Source organism: Polypterus senegalus, chromosome 18 (assembly GCF_016835505.1).
Source record: "Polypterus senegalus isolate Bchr_013 chromosome 18, ASM1683550v1, whole genome shotgun sequence".
In the NCBI taxonomy this organism is placed as follows: Eukaryota; Metazoa; Chordata; class Cladistia; order Polypteriformes; family Polypteridae; genus Polypterus; species Polypterus senegalus.
This window is the reverse complement of record NC_053171.1, coordinates 70,630,452-70,651,493: the sequence shown is the minus strand read 5'-3', so window position 1 is coordinate 70,651,493 and position 21,042 is coordinate 70,630,452. Positions and strand designations below refer to the sequence as shown.

The following is a 21,042-nucleotide window of genomic DNA, read 5'->3' as shown; positions in this document are numbered from 1 at the left end:
TTACTATGTGGACGAAAAAGTGAAACATGAGGGCACAAATTCTCTTAGAAAATGGCTGATTTGATATCATTTGTTTATTTCTTCTGATGAACTGAGCCCCCTTGCGCTTTTTGCTCCCATATCGATTTCAAGTACTGCACACATGAAACAAACAACAGAGGCAACAAACCATTTACCAATTCAAAGTGACTGTCCTCTCCTACCTACTTAAATATTCTCAAACCACAAGAGTTACACTGTAATAATGAGTATCATTTTATAGCCTCTCAATCTGTTATTTGTTGTTAGATTAGTGATCTTTGGCATATCAACACAGCCAAATGTCAGTTAAGTCTTGAGCTTGGTCAGTGAATTCATTCTCAGTGAATGATTCAAAGAAATAAATGAGTGGGGTAAAAAGGTACACATGTTGAAAATGTGACATCCGTTTTTGGTGGGAATGCAAACAATGTGACATTTATTAATGAAACCATCCCAAATGTTTTGCTTTTGCTAACTAGATATACCTTTATTGCAGTTCCGTTCATCATCACGTACTGTATGACTCTAAAATGTATTTATAGATGCATAGGCTAGCATCTAGTATAATGCATGGTATGGTGTGGAGAGAGGAAATGTAACATGTTGAAGAATGAATGCCCTAAAAGTAGCATGCATATTATAATTCTGGGGCAGAATGAATAAGCAAAGCTAAATTTCTCTATCATTATCATTTAGAGACTGTGGAGAAGAAAAGTTTCACTTCGGCATGTGTGTAGTTTTTTATTTATTTATTTTTTTAATTTTAGAAGTGTTGTCATTTACTCATCATATCGATCTGCTTTTTGTCATGAGTCCTGCCAAGTAAGGCCTGGCAGATTGCAAGCAGACTGCTGGATTTCTCGATGAAGTGGAAAAAATGTGGATGTAGTCCGCTTCCTCTGGAGAAGTGTTAGGCCAGCAGTTGTGCTGTTATGACCTTATTTGCAAAAGTGCCAGTACTATGTGTGTGTGTATTTATAAAGACTAAATAAACACATTATTCAGAAGCAACAGCATAAATCTATCAATGCATTTTGGGTTGTGGTAACTTTCTTGAAGCATGCCTTTCAGCATCATGACATATGGTATGCTTCATAATTACAATGCTATGGGACAAGTGCTAATACCAGCCGTAGATCATGAGCACCGTGACTGCTAAAGTGCCACAGATAGAATGGGTGGCAGTGAAGTTATATGCCCACAAAGCTTTGTACCACCGAAGTGGGATCTCATCTAGCAAACAGCATTTTCCTCTCAACTAATGTAGTTATCAATGCCATCGCGTCGCCAGATTACAACTTTAGTCTTTTCTTTAGCTTTTGCCTTTTTGTCTCATCATAGTTTGTGTTTAACCATGTTGAATTTCCAAAAGACCGTCTTTCCCGGTTTATTTTCATCTAGACCCTTTCCTCAGAAATGTACAGGTGCAAAATGGGTGTTTGGTTTTGCCAGTCTTTCAAGGAGCAGTGATCTTTTCCTTCAAACTCTAAAACACCCTTTTCAGTGAGTTTTGCTGTCGCAATACCATATGCAAAATTAAGTTTAGCTTCAGCAGTGCCAAACTGTATACAAAAGGAAATTCGCCAGTTTCACTCAGCACAACTTACTATTTAGTTATGTTATACGTAACCAGCAGAATAAAATGAGGGACCACTGGACATGGACAGTGGAGCTGTGGTGCATGTTGGGTCTATATTGGTAGTTTCATTGCTCTGTGTAGATGTGCCAGTAACTGAAATCAACTAATGACATAACATTCTTTATTAAAGCAAACCCTTAATTTTTTTTAAAAAAAGTCAATACTATTGTATATCTGCATACCATTTACTAAATGCAAAAAAGGTAAGCCACAATGAATACCAGAATGAAACTTGAATGTTTAGTGCATGCTAAGCCGCTGTTCAAAATATGGTAGAAAAAGAACATCTGAGGTTGGTGTCAGTAAGTTCTTAAATTTAACATTTGTTATAAAGGCTATTCTATGCCAACTGCTCTCTCATACAGTTACTGATGTTTCAAAGTGCCCCGAGGCTCACCAGATTCGCCTTCTGAGCATATCCAAGACTCCCTGGAATTAGAATACTTGCAGCACTTAATTGTAAAACCCTTTCCATTATCTGTGAAGAAGACGGGAAGGATGACCCTCCACAGCTGCTTTGTGCATTAAACCTGCTGTGGCTGATGTTGCTCAGTCGCTTTACTTTCTGCCAGTGATCCACTTGTGTGGAATGCATGTCATTCTGCCAAGGCACAGCTGCAGGGACCGTCAGCAGACTTTGCTAGCGGCGTCCACGTGTTTCTTCATTTCTTTGGTGGGATTTCCTGCAGTTGTGTTGATAAAAGTGCAGGCTGTTCAGTGTTTTCTTACAAGTGATTTATTACCTGGGAGTTACTGTAAAATTGTAGACTGTGCTGTTTTTGTCTTATAACTTTCATAATATTTGCTTTTGATGCGTTGAGTACAATTTATTGTTACTTTTTTTCCTGCCTTCATGGCTAAGAGCTATGACGTTTGTGTACAGTGTTTCCTATATTCTTAATATACAGCCCTTACATTGTATATGTGGGTCCAATAAATGACAATGTGATATTGGGTATCATGTATCAAAGCCTTACCTGTTATGGTTTCAGCTTCCAAACTAGATAAGCAAACACTTGCCTACTGACAAATACACTCTCTCTACACACTTAATTGTGTTGTAGATTTGATTTTAAATAGATAATATCTGCCACTTTGCCCATTCTACACTCAACGGCCCATAATGACAAAGTAAAGACATGCCTTCAGAAAGGCTTGCATATTTATTAAAAATCAAAAACAGATACCTGTTATTTATGTAAATATTCAGACCCTTTGCTGTGACACTCCAAATTGAGCTCAGGTTCATTCTGTTTTCTCTTTGAGATGAGTCTAAAACTTTATTGGAGACCACCTGTGGCAAACTGAATCGACTGGACATCGTTTAGGAAGGCACGTGTGTGTGTATAGAAAGCCCAACAAGTCGAACTACATGTGAGGACAAAAACCAAGCCATGAAGTCCAAGGAACTTTCTGTAGACTTCCGCGATCAAAGTGGGTTGAGGCACTGTTCAGAAATCATTTCTACAGCTTTGCATGTTCCCAGGAACACAGTAGCCTTACTAATTGTGAAATAGAAGAACTTTGGAACCATCAGGACTCTTCCTAGAGTTGACCATCTGAACCAAACTGAGTAATCAGTCAAGAAGGGCCTTGGACAGTAAGATAACCAAAAACCCACTGGTCAGTCTTAAAAAGTTTCATAAGTCCTCTGATGAGATGGGAGACCCTATCAGAAGGATGACCATTTTGGTGTAACTCCATCAGTTCAATGGAAGCCACTTGTGAGTAAAAGGCATATGACAGCCCTCATTGATATAAAAAATGGCATGTAAAGGACTCTCAGAACATGAAGAAAAGGATTATCTGGTCTGATGGGACAAGAACTCTTTTTCCAGGAATGCAAACCTTGTAGAGACTTTCCAAAAACATTGCAGGCTAGAATTTTTACCAAAGGGGCTTCTTAAAAAGTACTGAATTAAGTGTCTATAAACAGTTTCAGTAACTGATTCCTCTCTCTCTCTCTCTCTCATTGGAATATCAGGAACCCCTGGTATCTGCTGGTTTGACTGCCCTCTAGTGTCAGTCTTCCATCAGGACATTTTACATAATGAACTACTCCCTTCTGTTGCTTGCAGTTTTCACTCCTGCTGGGCCATACATTTCTCTTAAAACCCCCATCTTCTCTCACTTTTGTACACACCTGCTCTCATTATCAGTCTGGTGTCATGCCTTTTTTTGGAGATATGTGGAAGCATTTTAACCTGCTCTGCACCGTTTTGATTTTGAGTTTTCTATCACCTGGAATTCTCTAGCTAGCTAGGCAACCCTTCACCATATATTTTTAGTAAAGGGTCCTGCCAAAAGTTAAACAGACTTAAATTTCCTTTATAATACATCTTTTCACAAAAGGCCATCCTTAAGCATTTACCATAAGAGCTGTGCATTCGTTTTTGGTATTTTAAATTCAACCTGAAGCAGCAGGCATCACCTTCCTTAAGATGTGACCTGTGAACAAAGAGAGGGGTCTTTTGAATTACACATGCCTTGTGCTTCACCAGCTATTCATTGACAATTAGTGGGCGTCTGTGTTCTTCCTGTTAGTTTTGAGTTAACATCCTCACTCCCACTATCTATATAGGCAAAGCTCAAGTTATTTTAAACAGCCTGTTGGTAGCTCTTAGTATTCTGCCTATATGAAGTGGGGTGACTGTGCTAAATGTCTATTCATTCCCAGAAATTGCTGCTATGTGTTTTCTTGATTTTTATATTAGTTTTAGATTAGATGGAAAGAGTTAAAGAGAGCCAAAAACTCTTAGATGTCCACCCCCCTAGCCACCTACACGTGCGTCAGGAGTGTCTGTGTGGAGAGGCTGGTAGAATCAGCTGTAGCTCATTGTTAGGAAGGCTTTACTCAAAGCACAGTGACTCACCATGTGCCAGCATTGCAAACACATTCTCTAGGAGGAGACTTGCTGCTGTGAATCTTTTAACACTATGCTTTCAAAAGAGCATCAAGTGGGGAGTCAGCATTGCTAGGCTGGACTTGCAGTTTATGGGGCTTGAAGGGCTGTGATGTGTCTTACCCGTGCACAAGTGATATGGATAATAGCCACCAAAGGTAGAATGCTTCAAAGTGGCCCTTTTTTGAAAGAGATGGAATTACTTTGACTTTTTCTGACTTAAAATCAGTACAGAGGGCTGGCTGCGTGTTGCCGATTCACTCACTTCTGCCAGCCTTGTGATTAATGACAGCAAACGTGGGCGTTGTAAAGCTCACTGGATCTTTCAAAGATTGTGCTCAGTATTTTTTTCTCTATGCAAATCAGGAAAAGGAAGGTTAACATTTTGGGGAATCTGAGACATCCTGACATGCTTTAAGAATTACTTGGAGAATACTTCAACTAGAAGGCAGGAGTGATTTTAAAGAAGATGGATCAGGTATCTCTAGGTGTTTAAAAATTAATATATTTGTAATTATAAATCTTTGTATAGTGAATGAATGGCCAGATTGGCTAAAAAAGTAAACAGAATTCTCTGTAAGCCACCTGTAACGTTAAAAGATGGGCACTTGAGCCTGCAGTTAAAATGTAAATAGCGCGCTTATTGATTTCTGAGTTCTGTTTCACAGTTTTGGCTCTAATGTATCATCAGTCAGTGTGTTTGCATGTGTGTAGATATTGTGAATACATATACACACACATATATGTATACTGTATACACGTGTCTGTGTATATGTCTATATAGCATATTGAGTATCCTAGTTATAATATATAAGAACTGATGGAAAGATGGCACAGTGGTTAGGGCCGGTCCAAGGACTTGGGTATGATAGGTTGGGCACCTTCTCTCTGTATTCAACTGGGCTTCCTCCAAACAACACAAAAACGGCAAATGTGATAAAATCCAATGCTCTGTTTCGCTAATAGTGGTATTATTTGCTTGAATTTGATTGCAAATTACATTGAACAAACCACCATATTGGATATATATTATATGAGCTCTTATTTTGAAATATTTAAATACACTCTGAAGGTTATTTTTATAAATACTGAACGGATGTGTTCTAGTGAGTTAATGTTGGGTTTCTTTGTTTAATAACTTGCTTTTCACAGTTTGTAGTCTTAAATTAAGGTAGAACATTATTACATAAGATAGCTTTAACGTTATTTTCCAATTTTGCCAGGGGTTATTGCTATGAAGCCTATTGTTGTGTTGGGACTTACAATTGTAAGGGTTAAAATGATCGATTAGAAATTGCTTGCTCTCTTTCTCTAAACCCGAACCCCCCATTTTACCTTTCCACATGAGGTTCAAACACACTTCATGAAGTCCTCTGACATACCTAAAGACAGAACATGTCCAAAACAAAACAAGACCTCAGCAACGGTGTAAAAAGATTAAAGTAGAGGGAATGATGTTAAACAGTACCCATGGAGAAGCAGACAACGTATTATAGTACAATCCAAATACAATAAACCAAAGTGTATGATGATAAACAGTCCCCATTGGGGAGAAAAACATATAATTATAATTGTAATTGAAATGTAAAAGTAGTTGAGAAGGAAATAAATGTACAATTATGGCGAAAGTCTCATTGCGAATGGACCAAATTGCAGGTAAAATCTTCTTTGCCTTGCCAGGACACGATGCGACTGACGATTGTATTTCAAAAAGTGTTGGGATCAATTTTCTTAGTTCTTTTTCTGCTACATCCAGAGAACTAAAAATGTAGAACTTGCCTTGAATGTCCACTCTCAGTTCAGCAGGATGCAAGAGGCTGTATCTGATTTTGGCTTTCCATAAGTGTTGTTTAATACTGTAAAATGTGGCACATTTAGCAGCTGTTGAAGGTGAGAAATCAGGGAAATTTGAATGCAGTTATTTTCAAATATAATCTCTTGTTTCAGTCTGAGAAGTGACATCAAATTTAATTTAGATTGTAATTTGTCAAAACGTACAATAAGGCTTCCAGGTTTTGAGGTATTCAATCTATGTATGCAGTAAGCTACTGCTACGGTGTCTGATATAAAGTCCTCTCCAATTATTTCAGAGAATAGTTCAGTTATGACTTTCATGGTTTTCAGGGAGATGTTCGATTCTGATTTTATTCCTTCCATATCCATTATCCAGTGCACCTAGTCTGTCTACAAGTACTTTGTATTCACAATTTGTAGCCATTGCTTTTTCATCAGCAATAAATGCTAATTGTTCAACTATTTCAATATGAGTTGTGAACATTTGCTCAACGTCTTCAAGCTGTGCACCAAGTGCTCTAAATTTATTCTGAAACTTACTCGCATCTTCCTGTAATTTTTCCTCAATTTTATTCTAGCATGCCTTTAAAGGTTGCCTCAAAGCAGTTACTTAAATGTTTCTCCTGGTCTTTAGTATCCTAAAGCAGCGTCTCATTTGTCTTGTTTATTTCCTTTATATCTTTCCTTGTATCCTTTATTTTAATCCTAAGAGCAGTAGTTATTTCGGTAATCATTGTGGTGATCGTTGCTTTCAGCTTGGACTGTTTATTTCAGTCTTTACCATACCATGCTCCGTGGGCGGAATACTAAGCCCAGTTGCAGTCAGTGCCACCAACTTGCAGGAGGTAGTTGACAGTGGGGATAGTATGGCTATGCTCAGTTCCAATGAACCTTCTGCAATCGATGAGTTCTCCTGGCCTGACTCACTTGCAGTTTCGCTCTCGGCTGGGCCGATGCTACAGTGTCAAGTTCCCAATGATGTATTCTTTCGTCTGTCTAATCCAGGTCAGTCTCTGGAAGGCCATACCTTGAACTTGAGGCCTGTTCAGACTTAGAAGAAGCTTTAGCTGTCTTTTCTGATTCTTTATGAGCCCCTTTTTGCTACTCATGCTTGCACGGTGCTGTGAAAAAGTATTTGCCCCTTCCCTTTTACATGTTTGTCACAATTTAATAGATAGATACTTTATTAATCCCAAGGGGAAATTCACATACTCCAGCAGCAGCATACCGATGAAGAACAATATAAAATTAAAGAGTGATAACAATGAAGGTATAACAGACAGACAATAACTATGTATAATATTAACGTTTACCCCCCCGGGTGGAACTGAAGAGTTGCATAGTGTGGGGAAGAAACAATCTCCTCAGTCTGTCAGTGGAGCAGGATGGTGATAGCAGTCTGTCACTGAAGCTGCTCCTCTGTCTGGAGATGACACTGTTCAGTGGATGCAGTGGATTCTCCATGAAAATGTTTCAGATCATCAAACAAGTTTAAATGTTAGACAAAGATAACCCAAGTAAACACAAAATGCAGTTTTTAAGTGATGATTTTATTTATTAAGGGAAAAAAATATCCAAACCTACATGGCCATACAATATGTAAAAGTGTAATTGCCCCCCTTGTTAAATCATGATGTAACTGTGGTTAATCACATTTTTTGTAAAGCTGAGTTCAATTTCACTAGCTACACCCAGGCCTGATTACTGCCAGACCTGTTGAATCAAGAGATCACTTAAATAGAACCTATCGGTCAAAGTGAAGTAGGCCAAAAGATCCCAAAAGGAAGACATCATGCCACGATCTAAGGAAATTCAGGAAAAGATGAGAAACAAAGTAATTGACATCTAAGAGGCTGGAGAAGGTTACAAAGCCATTTCTAAAGCTTTGGGACTCCAGCAAACCATGGTTAGAGCCATTATCCACAAATGGAGAAATCATGGAACAGTTGTGAACCTTCCCAGGATTGGCAGTTAAGATCAATGTTCGTGATTCAACCATAAAAAAGAGACTGGGCAAAAATGGCAGTTCCAAGATGAAAACTTCTGCTGACCAAAAAGAACATAAAGGCTCATCTCACTTTTGCCAAGAAACATCTTGATGATCCTCAAGACTTTCGGGAAAATATTCTGTGGACTGACGAAACAAAAGTTGAACTATTTGGAAGGTTTGCATCTCATTACATCTAGCGTGAAAGTAACACAGCATTTTAGAAAAAGAACATCATACCAGCAGTCAAACAGGGTGGTGGTAGTGTGATGGTCTGGGGCTGCTTTGCTGCTTCAGGACCTGGACGACTTGCTGTGACTGATGGAACCATGAATTCTGCTTTCTACCAAAAAATCCTGAAGGAGAATGTTCAGCTATCAGTTTGTGACCTCAAGCTGAAGCGCACTTGGGTTCTGCAACAGGACAATGATCCAAAACACACCAGCAAGTCCAGCTCTGAATGTCAAGTCAAGTCAAGTTGGGGAGCATGCGAGGATCTTACGAGCCGGATCAACCTCAGGGAAACGCGTCACATGGCCGTAGTGCCGTAACTGCCACTCCCTCGCAATGCAGGTAATGTGCCTCATTCGGGACTCCATGAGCAACCGCTCATTCGAGACAAAGTCAAACCAGCAGTACCCAAGGATTTTCCGCTGAGACACAATACCTAAGGAGTGCTGTCTTCATCTCAGGTCACTTGATATCGTCCATGTCTCTCAACCGTATAGCAAGACAGGAAGCACCAGGACTCTAAAGACTTGGACCTTTGTCCTTTTGCATAGATATTGGGAGCGCCACACACCCCCTTCCAGCGACCTCATGACCCCCCATGCTCTCCCAATCCGTCTACTGACTTCATAGGAAGAGTCACCAGAGACATGAATGTCACTGCCAAGGTAAGTAAACCTCTCAACAAGGTCAACACTCTCTCCGCAAACAGACACACTACTGATGGCTGTGCCCAAGAAGTCATTAAAGGCCTCGCAAGCCCAGACACTCAGACTCCTTGCTCAGTCTCTCGAGCGCCCTGAGAAGAACCTCCATTGACTCCGCGAAGATCACAGCATCGTCAGCAAGTTAAGATCAGTGAATCTTTCTTCACCAACAGATGCCCCACAGCCGCTGGACTCCACGACTTTGCCCAACACTCAGTCCATACAAGCACTGAACCGAGTAGGAGCAAAACACACCCCTGACGAACCCCAGAATCAACTGGAAGTCCTGCTTCCACTCTGCACAGCACTCACAGTACCAGTGTACAGGCCAGCCATGATATCCAGCAACCTCGAGTGGATCCCGCGAACCCTCAGGATGTCCCACAGCGCAGCTCAATCAACTGAGTTGAACGCTTTGCAAAAATCGACAAAGGCTGCAAAGAAAATCTGCTGATATTCGCGCTTGTGCTCCATGAGAACCCTCAGTGCCAGGATGCGGTCGGTGGTAGACTTCTCAGGCATAAAACCAGACTGTTCCAGTCGCTGGTAGGTGAGCAAGTGATCACGGATCCTATTGAGGATGACCCTAGCAAGGACCTTACCTGGCACCGAGAGCAATGTTATCCCCCTGTAGTTGCTGCAATCCAGGCGATCACCCTTCCCTTTCCAGATAGGGATGACAAGTCCCATTTTCCAGTCAGTTGGGATGATGCCAGTCTCCCAAATGGAAGCAAAGATTGCTTGCAATGCCAAGAGGACAGCCTGAATGGCTTAAAAAAATAAAATGAAGGTTTTGGAGTAGCCTAGTCAAAGTCCGGACTTAAGTCCAATTGAGATGCTGTGGCATGACCTTAAAGAAGCAGTTCATGCTTGGAAACCCTTCAATGTGGTTGAAATGAAACAATTCTGCAAAGAAGACTGGGCCAAAATTCCTCCACAGCGACAAGACTCATTGCCAGTTATCGCAAATGCTTGATTGCAGTTGTTGCTGCTAAGGGTGGCACAACCAGTTATTACGTTTAGTGGGCAATTACTTTTTCACATAGGGCCATGTAGGTTTGGATAGTTTTTTCTCCTTAATAAATAAAATCATCACTTAAAAACTACATTTTGTGTTTACCTGGGTTATCTTTGTCTAATATTTAAAGTTGTTTGAAGATCTGAAACATTTAAGTGTGATAAATATGTAAAAAATAATAAAATCAGGAAGGGGGCAAATACTTTTTCACAGCACTGTATATACTTGCGTTTACTTTAATTAAAGTCCCTCGGGTTCAGTAAATACAGGATACCTTTAGGATGATAGTAAAAAATAATGGTAAAACAAACCATTGCTAACAGTGCTCTTTCTCAGATGTCCATCTCTCGAAACAGACAAGACCAAAACCAACTTTTGCCTTTCAGAATGCTGCTTTACCTTTGATCTGCTTACCCAAGTGCGGGTTACGCTGGTTCCAAGCAAGACAGACTGGCTCATGTTATTCTCAGCTGTGTTTTTCCCAGTCCAGTCTGGTGGATGTCTTGGGTCTTAATCTGAATAAGTGGTTCCGCCCCTTATTTCTTCCACGTTGCTGAGCTCCCCTTCATATTGCCTGTTAGAACTGTGATCTGGGCATGACACAGGGTCTTGTATGTCTCAATGACACACTGGTGTACCATTATATCATTTGAAGATATTTGTCCATGAATGGGTTATCCTTTATGGCCAGAAAACAAACACTCCAAAAATGTATTTGTAAATACCAGGGGACTCTGCTCCCTTCTCGCTTTGCTTGCCAACCCCCGGGGGCTATCTTTTGGCTAAACTGCTCAAAGGGCGTTGGGGTGCCCCTCCATTAGAGAAAACTGTGGTATTTAAAGAGTTAGTATATAAAAGAGTATGCTGGGTGCGGGAGGGGGACAGTTTGGTCCTTAGTTACTATAGATAGAAAAACACTTACTCAAGTATTTCACTACAACTGTCTATTTTAAATACCAATGAATAATAAAACACAGTAAAAAATAAAGTAGATGTAAGAAAGTAAAATGTAATAAAAAGTAAATAAGAAATGAAATTACATTAACGCCTCGTCAAAAACAATATTATGAATTACTTTAGCCTTTAACTTGCATTCATAAACGCTGTTTTCTTGCATTTCTGTTCGCATATTGTTCGGGATATTTTTCTCTTTCTCGTTTTTTGGACATTTTCTCTTTGTTCTTGAAGTTTATTATATGCAGTTCTTTTTTGGTCATTTTCTCTTTTTCATTGTTCATTATCAGCTGTTGCCACTGTTTTGCTACCACTATCTAAAATTCATTGTTCTTGAATAGATAATTTGCTTTTCTGCCTTGCCATTTATGTTGTTAAGCTGCGCTTGACCAAGTGTGGACACAAGTCTTTAAATAAATGCCGGTAAGGGTATGTACAGGTGAAGAGCTTGGTTAACCATGACAAGGTCAGATGTCAGACCCTTATCATTTAAGGGTGGAGTTGAGAGGCATGGAGGGGTTTAATGCTGGATATATTTGCATTCTGCCATTTCCGGTCATTCTTATATTATAGATTTTTGTCTTTTATCACCCAATTGATTTGAAGCCAAGAATGGATGAGCAATTCTCAAGTCCTTTAATTTTTTCTTCTCTTTCCTTTGAAATATTTGATTAAAATAGACAGCACACGATGAATACACACAGGTGTGAAGGGCAGCAAGTTAGCTGGAAAACCACTGGCTTGTTTGTCATTTATAGCTGTTTAGGACTAAAAGAAGAAATTAAATGTGGGGGAAATGTTACCAAATGAGAAGACTCAAGTGAAGCATAAAAGTGTTGCATGAGCACTAACTGCTTCAACAGAAATAACTGGCTTCTCAGAATCCTGTAGCCATTACGGCCCTCCAGGACCAACTTTGCAGACCCCTGCAGTAATGGTGCAGTCTCCACCACAGAAGATTAAGAACAAGCTAGTTAGGTTTCTTGTGCATGTGGTCCTTTGCAGGAATATAAGCTCAAAAGCTGTTTTGGATAGGGCTGTGGCTTTTTCTGTGGCTCAACATGATTTTGGGTGCAATATCGTTAGTATGTGTGGTATTTCATGTTGTACATTTTTATTGCCTGTGCAGTTGGTCCTCAGTAGAAAGTCAGCTGTATTAGAGATGCACCACGGAGCAGTCGGCACCTGCTGAGTCAAGCAGCCCACAGCTCCCCAGGCTGTGTCACTTATTTTAACCCTTTAAAACAGCATTTCAAGTTTATTCTTTTTTATTCTGTATACATTTAGAAAGAATTCAAGTAGGAGTCTTGGTTTTATGTGGCTTTAGGATTATGTAATACCTCTCTAAAACAAAATAAATACATAATTCTTCTGCCTACTCAATGTTACGTTATGTTGTGTATATACTTTATACTATAATAATAATACTCAAAGCGCTTCATATAGAGCGTTGAGCTACTTTTGTACCAGTATGTTCACCACACATTAGCTGTTAGGTGGTTAAGGGGTGAGAGATAGTCAGTTAGAGACAGGGGATGATTACGAGGCCAGCATGACTAGGCTGAGGTGGGCAATTCAGCCAGGTCACCGGGATACACCCTGCTGTTTAGGAAGGATACCTAGGAATCTTTTATGACCACAGAGAGTCAAGACCTCAGCTGAAGGATGGTGCCATTTTTACAGCACTGTGTCTCCGTCACTGCACTGGAGAATTGTGATCCACGTTCAGGCCTCAGGGTAAGCATCCCCTGCTGGCCTTACCAACATCTCTTCCAGCAGCAACACAAGCTTTTTTTGGTTGGCCTCCCATCCAAGTACTGCCCACTTTTTACACATTTTGTTATGTTGCAGTCTTCTGCTAAAATCATTTAAATTAATTTTTTACATCATCAAGGAACACTTCATACCCAAGAATGGTAAAATGAAAAAAATAATTTTAGAAATGGCCGCAAATGTATTAAAAATAAAAAAACTGAAATATCCCATAGACTAAAGTATTCAGACCATTTGCTATTTGGCTCAGGTGCATCCCATTCTATTCATTATTGTTTTTCAGTAGCAAGGGCTGAACAATTAGTTGACATTGTGGGAAAGCTAAATTGAGCAAAGTACTTAGATATGCTTAATGAAAACCTACTACAGAGTGGGTTGAAGGCTCACCTTCCAACAAGACAATGAAAAGAAGTACAAAAACAACACAGGACCTTCTTAGAGACAACTCATTTTGGGGTTGAGAGGGTGTTTGTATGTATACATGTGTGTGTGTATGTGTGTATGTATGTATATCAGTCATAAATATTATGAAAAGGACACCTTCTGATTCTTCTGCAATCTAAACAAAATGGCAACCCAACAAAAACTGAAGAGTCTTATGTAAGCAATTGTAAACATTTTAAAGAGTTACAAAACAGAGGTCTAGATGCCTTGTTTTGACACCTTTTACATAGAAAAGCCGTGTGTCCATGGCATATACTCCATCTCTGATTAGACAGCTGAAATACCTCTGCAACTCTTGCTGTTCCCTAATGGAATACAGATTGATCTGTGATAAACCTCTAACAAATTTACGTTATGCTGATGCTCCCTGCAAATGTATGTCCAGAGCAGTAGCTGCCATTAGCTTTAAACACCACTTGTCCGGTAAATCTTGTTTGATCTTTTGTAAGGCTTCTTTATGAATCTTACCCATCCATTTGCCCAATAACTGTCTACATTTAGGTGTATGAGAATGCTGTGTTATTTGTCACAAATCATTGCAGGAGCAGGCTCCTCTTCATTGGGAGCTACCTAAACATTGGGCCACCTTAAGAAATACGGCCTTTGGGGTCTCTGCTTTAGACTTGGAGATAAGCTCTGTCACCTTCACCTTTTTCTAGTTTGGATTTCTGCAGTTCACTTTTCAATGGTCCTTTTGCACAAAGTGTGTGTGCTTTATGCCACATTCAAAAGGTTCCTCCTTACACTCAATTATCTCGCACCAGAAGCCCAGCTGCACAACCCTCGACAAACCCATTTTGAGCTTTTAGCACCCCCAGGTCTCCATTTGGCTGTATTCATTATAATGTTAAACTCCTTGTTTCTTTTCTCTCTCTTTGGCTTTTTTAGTTCAGTTTCTGCCATGCTTTTTGAATGTAGCTGTGTTAGTTCCAGCTGTGCAACAAGAGCAGTGCCACTATACATTTTATATCATGCAATTATTTTAGTTTCAGTAAATTATTTTTATGTTCTGCCTGGAGTTTCACTTTTTTCCCTGCTTTGTGCAGTCAATCTCAATAATATTCTTCTCAATTTTATTTTCAATTCATTTTAACTTATTGTTAATTACTGCAGCTGCTTGCCTAGTAACCTCAAGTTGTGCTATAACTGTATTTAAATTTGATCTCACTTTTCCATATTTCTTGCTGTACATTTAAATTAAAATTAATGTGGCATACCCTAAAACTGTAATGTTAACCAAGAAGTAATTGATCAGATGTCACCGTTGTTACTTTTATATGAATTAAAATCCATATATGTAATTCACTAAGGGCATGCAAGACAGAGAGCCACGCCTGCCAACTCACAGATCCCCTTCCGCCAACTGTAAGACCATGGAATACGCAGGACAGGGCCAGGCCTGCCAACTCGTAGAGCCCTGCCCGCCAACTCTTAAGACCATGAAATACGCTCGACAGAGCCCCGCCCAACAACTCTAACCCTCCGCCCGTGTCATGGGATACACACGACAGGGCCCCGCCCGCCAACTCTAACTCTCCTCCCGCGTCCATAAACCCGTCCCGCCCACACGCAGCTGACACGGAATTTTTCGCCAAGCATCTGCAGTCCGCTTACAAAATAAAGCAAACTCTAAATGCAGCGAAAATGTACTTTTCCATCTAATTTCATGCTCTGAATCATCAAACCCTTTGCTAAATCATACAAACACATGCATGAAATCGCTCAGTCCAATCCAACAGCATCTGTACAAATGCTTTTCAAGGAAAACCCTATTCAGGATTTACGATGATACAATGCCTCGACATGTCGCACCAATGTTGCAGCGATTTTCATTGGAGAAGATGGCGAACCGCCTGCTGAAAGGGACATTTGCATCTGTCCCATAGGCAACTCCTGTAAACAGATTTCCACACTCAATATGAATTGCGATCCTATGGTTTACCCACTTTTATTCCCTTACGGAGACATTGGCTGGCACAAAGATTTACAACATATTCCGGATAAAGAACTGCCAAGCGAAGAAGGCATACTCAATGCCAATTTTACGCGTACAGATTAGCTATGTGGAATATATTTAGTATTTTGCACTCCAGCGGCGAACTATTCCAACAGTACGTTGTAGATGCGTATGTTTAAACAGATGGTGCGTGTCTCAACTATCTCTGATTAAATCAATAAGATTTGCGTGTGGAACAATACAAAGGACTGCCAGACGCACTGCAAGCAAACGCTGAAAATAATGTATGTGTAGGCAAAATGATCATATTACCGTTCATATTTCCAGGAAGTCCAAGATACATGCGACAAAACTAGCAGGATGCCATGGCCATAGTACGTAAATTCGGACAGCCTCATTTTTTATCACTTTCACATGTAATCCACCTTGGCCGGAAATTCTACATGCACTGTCGGATAACCAAAGACCGGAGCACGGCCCTGATATTTTAGTATGAGTCTTTTGGATTAAGCTGCAGGAATTACTTAGAGACATTCTACAACAACATCTTTTTCAGGAATGGAAAGCAGTGAGTCATTTCAATTAGTGATTGGGACAAAAGTTTGAAAAATCCAAAGCAGTCAGACATCTTTGTTATGAACAGAATTTTAAATCATTTTAATTGTCTTTAAAAATGTTAAGTACAGTGGAACCTCAGGTCACGACCGTAATTCATTCCAAAACTCTGGTCGCAACCTGATTTGGTCGTGACCCAAAGTATTTTCCCCCACAGGATTGTATGTAAATACAATTAATCCGTTCTGGACCATACAAGCTATATGTAAATATATTTTTTTAAAGATTTTTAAGTACAAAAATGTTTAATTATACCATGAAATGCACAGTGTAATAGTAAACTAAATGTGAAAACATTGAATAACACTGAGAAAACCTTGAACAGAGAAAACTAACATTGCAAGAGTTAACGCTATAGCCTTATGAACAGTTCGCTTCCGGGAGCCCTTAAACCCGTCACCGTTGGTAATGTTACTGATGAGCACAACAGTGAGGCACTACAATGGAGCGATCAGATGGCGCAAAAAGTGCCAAGTGCTTTTATTAAAATCAACAAAACAACAATCAAAAACCAAAGTCCAAATTAAAGTTAAATTTAAAGTTAAATTTAATTAAAATTAAAACAATGCTCGAAGCAGTCTCTTTAACACTAGAATTACCAGAGTCTACGAAAAAACTTGTAGATCCGACCCACCTTAAATCGCATCTTAAAACCGTTCTCACCTCTCCTCCAGCCTCGTTTGTCCTGTAAATGTGCCGATAAAAACAAACTGCAAGCAGCCGGCTATTCCATCCCCTCACTGACTTAGAACGTGCATGAACTTCTCCCAGCTCATGCCTCGATTATCTGGGAGTGAAGTGGAGTTTTAGAGTGGAAATACATTGTTATTTGGAACACACGCATTTCATGTGTGTTCCGTTTCTACAATAATCTGTGTAAACACAATGTTAAAACAGAAACTTTTTCATATTTTACTAATAAATGTTACAAAATGTAGGCATAAACTATAAAATGTGTGAAGCCTGAAAGCCAAAGATCAAATAAACACTATCATAAAAGATTCGAGTTTTACAACAGCTTCCGTGCCATACTAGTAAGATTTCGTCACTTTGAGCGCAGCTGACTTGGTGTACCTCAAGAGATCCGAGTTCGATTCCCTGCTGGGGAGAAAATTTATTTATTTTTAACCTTCGCCGTTCTGTCTGCCTGAACGCCCTGTCTATCTATATAGTAATAACAGTAATTTTATTATTATATAGGAGCTTCCCTGTCTGCCTATCATATAGTGCCTTTCCTTCCTATCTATCTATATATCTATCCCCTTAGCTGTTTTTTATATATCTATTATACAGTGCTTTCCCTGTTTATTTATATATCTAGTGCCTTCTCTGCCTGTCTGTCTGTCTGATTGCGTATAGCGCTACGCTGAACTTACTGCTCTGCACTATTCTGTCCTCTGCGTGTCCTGGAGTACAAAAGAAACACCACCATACAGCAACATGTGCGAACTGGCAAGATCGGGGAAAAAAAACACGCGCTCACTGATTACAAACCGCAAGATGAATGAAAGAGATAATATATGTAAAAACATCATCGCACTAATGCAATATTATTTGAAACGAACAGCGTCAGATCGGGTTTGAATATGCGCCCGATCTGACGCTGTTCGTTTTCAAATAATATTGCATGTACTGTGTTATTTTAGAATATAAACATACATTTGATTTCAGTCAGTCTTTAAGAGCCAGTGTAAATGCATGATAATTGTAAAGGTTAGCTTTTTTTTTTAAAAATTCAGTTCCATTCTCTCAGTCGCGTTCACGATCCCCTCCTCCCCATCTGACACTGCTGTTTTCACATAAAGACGTGCTATAACTCAAATGTGATTTATTTGGAGACGCGCTATAGCTCGAATGTTATTTATATAGGGAAGAAAGTACAGTGTCAGGTGCTTATTCAGTGTAATAGGAACCATAGCACAGAGAGATGTGTACACTGCAACAAGTACATATGTCGTAAATGTAGGAAGGGTGTGTGGGAACTGTTAATATTTGAATGTGATGATTTTATATAGCACGGAACGGAAATCAGCAGTTCTTAGCATTGCACCACGCAAGCTGTCGTATCAACCGCCTACTGTAACTTGCTTTATTTTTTCTTCACTTATAGTCTAGAATAAAAGTGCACTTGTTTTGTTATACTTGTACACCAACATATGTTCCTGTGTTTGAGCGACACGGGCATGCTCAAAAAAATAGACGTGTAATGCCACGAAAAGTGCACGCAGGCACTTCAGTTCACAAGCATTGGTACGAGAATGCAGTCACAAGTACGCTGCAGAAACTTCTTAGCACATCTTTATGTGAAAACAGCAGTGTCAGATTTAGGGAAGAATCCTGAACATGACTGAGAGAATGAAAAGTGAATAAAAAAAAATAACCTTTACAAGTATCATAAATTACACTGGCTGTTACACACTGAAATCGAATGTGTGTTTTTATTCTAAAATAGTAAGAATAAGAGCAGTTTACTTCTCAAAACTGAATCGTGCGGGATCAAACTCATGACCTTTTGATTACTAGTCAGCAGCTGATACCATTACGCTACCATGCAGTTGTAGTATGTGTCAGTGTGGCATGCTAAGGCGGCTTTTTTTCTGCAGTTATATTTTTGAATATAAGCATACTTGTTCTGTTATATTTGTACCTTTTGTGAAAGTGTTTCTTTGATATTTGGACTACGGGCTTCATACATTATATAGTTTATGCCTACATTTTGTCATTTACTACTACAATATGAAAAACGTTTCTGTTTTAACGTTGTGTTTACACAGATTACTGTAGAAACGGAACACGCATGAAATGCGTGTGTTCCAAATAACGATCTATTATTTCCACTCTAAAACTCTACTTCACTCCCAGATAATCGAGTCATGAGCTGGGAGAAGTTTGTGCACGTTCTAAGTCGGTGGGGGATGGAATAGCTAGCTACTTGCTGCTTTTCTTTTATCAGCACATTTAGATTAACAAAAGATGCTGGCGGAGAGGTGAGAACGGTTTTAAGAAGCGATTTAAGGTGGGATGTATCTATGAGTTTTTTCTGAGGCTCTGGTAATTCTAGTGTTAAAAACAAGCCGGTACATTCTTTAACTTCCTTCTCGGCCTTACTGCCTTCTCGCTCTCTTTCTCTCTTGCTCGCTCGCTCTCTCTCTCTCTCTCTCTCGCTCGCGCTCTCTCTCTTGCTAGGCTCGCTGCACAGAGAATGCACAGGGAGAGACTGAACACGTGCAGAAATCATAAACGCGTACGAACCGGAAGGGAAACTGGCTTGTTCGTCACCCGAATGTGTGGTCGTGAACAGATGCAAAAGTTTAGCAAATTTTTTTGTCGTAACCTGATTTTGTACAAGGTCCAAGACATTCGTGACCCGAGGTTCCACTGTATGTTGTTCGTGTGACGGTGACTTCTTGTTGTGTTTTGTTTTTTTTTTTTGCACAAACGCCGATATTTAATTCTTTGCCGTAACTGTGGTTATATTCTATCATTTGCAATGTCTTCTGCCTGAGTAACAACTAAGTTAAACTTGGTGGCATGCTATTTCAAATAACCATGTATTGGATTGAAGAAATAAAATTTTTCCATGAATATTTTTTGAATTAGAACTTGGGGAAAGGCCACAGGCTAAGTATTTTTGCCTTTCATTTTTGGTTAACAGTTTGTGGTTCTGCTGATCAGTTTTTCAAGTTCTTTCTTTGGATTTCCATCACTATTTGTTACTTGTTAAACAACTGTTCTTTGTTTCTCTCCTTGGATGAGTTTAAATTTTCTAGTCTTTCTTTCGCTGTTTGCAGTTTTTTCTGTTTCAAGTCAAAGTGATTTTTACTGTTGACCATGGGGTGACTCTCATTAATTCCAATTAGCTAATCATCTCCATTGATAAGCAGAAGTGCGATTCTCAGGAATCTAAAACACCCATTAATCTTCATAGATAATCAAGGCATGACTCTCAGGAATCCAAAAAATGTACTACTTTTATCACTTTTCACAGTTTCAACTTTAGAAATTCAAACCAATTAGCTGTCACCAGTGTTGATCCACTTGCCAACCCTGGGAATCTAAATCAGTCATTGATCTTCGCGAGTAATCAAAATGTCACTCTTAGGAGTGTGAACAGGCCATCATCGAAAATCGAGGCATTTTTTTCAGGAATCTGAATCTGTCAACCAGTTCACTGAAAATCAAAGCATGACTCTAAGAAGTCTGAAGCAGCCAAACATTTTCATCGATAATCTAGGTCAGTGTTTGTTCAGCTTTTTCTTGCAACCCAGTGTTGCCTCCAAACCCAGTCCATGACTACTGTCAGATCATGAGGGGTCTTTGTTGAAGAATTGCTGTACACAACCCTTTCTGATTAAATACAACTGTGAGTCGTGACCCAAAAGGGCCAACAACCTATGACCCATAGTTTAAGAAACAATGCTTTAAGCACAACTCTCAGGAATCTGAAGCAGTCAGCCATTTTTTAATCACTGAAAATACCATAATCTTGGAAACTCAAACCAACCTTTTATCACAATTGTTGATTTGCTTGTCACTTAAGGAGTGCAAAGTAACCAGTTATCTTCTTCAATAATTGAGATGTGTCTTTTAGGAATCTGAATATGCTGGCTATTTTCATTGATAATCTAGTCACGACTCACTGGCATCTGAAGCAGTCAGCTTTTTTTAATCACTAAAAATTGGCAACTAGCTATCAAAGTAACAATTGAGGTATGACTTTAAGGAATCTGAAGTAGCCAGTAATCGTCATTGACAATTAAGGCCTGACTCTTAGGAGTGCAGGAAATTCAGCCATTTTCATCACTGAACACTGCCTAAATCTTGGAAATTCAAAGCATCCATTTACCACCATTTTGCTTGCCACTCCTGGGAATCCAAAGCAGCCAGTTATCTTCATCAGTAATCAATGTTTGATTTTTAGAATTCTGAACTGGCCAGCCTTTCTTATTGAAAATTGAGGCAATAACTCACTAATCTGAAGCAGTCGACCATTTTATTGAAA

General features: G+C 39.5%; 1 protein-coding gene across 5 annotated transcripts in view; it reads left to right on the top strand.

Moving 5' to 3' along the window:
* sipa1l1 (signal-induced proliferation-associated 1 like 1) overlaps window positions 1-21,042 on the top strand; it is a 251,214-nt gene that overhangs the window by 50,151 nt on the left and 180,021 nt on the right. Inside the window, exon 1 of one of the 5 annotated variants that reach the window (XM_039741576.1) lies at window positions 4,544-5,041. The exons of the other annotated variants lie outside the window; for them this stretch is intronic. The gene's annotated coding sequence lies outside the window, so the exon portion shown is untranslated. Of the gene's footprint in view, window positions 1-4,543; window positions 5,042-21,042 lie in introns of those variants that run through there. 5 annotated transcript variants of the gene reach the window in all.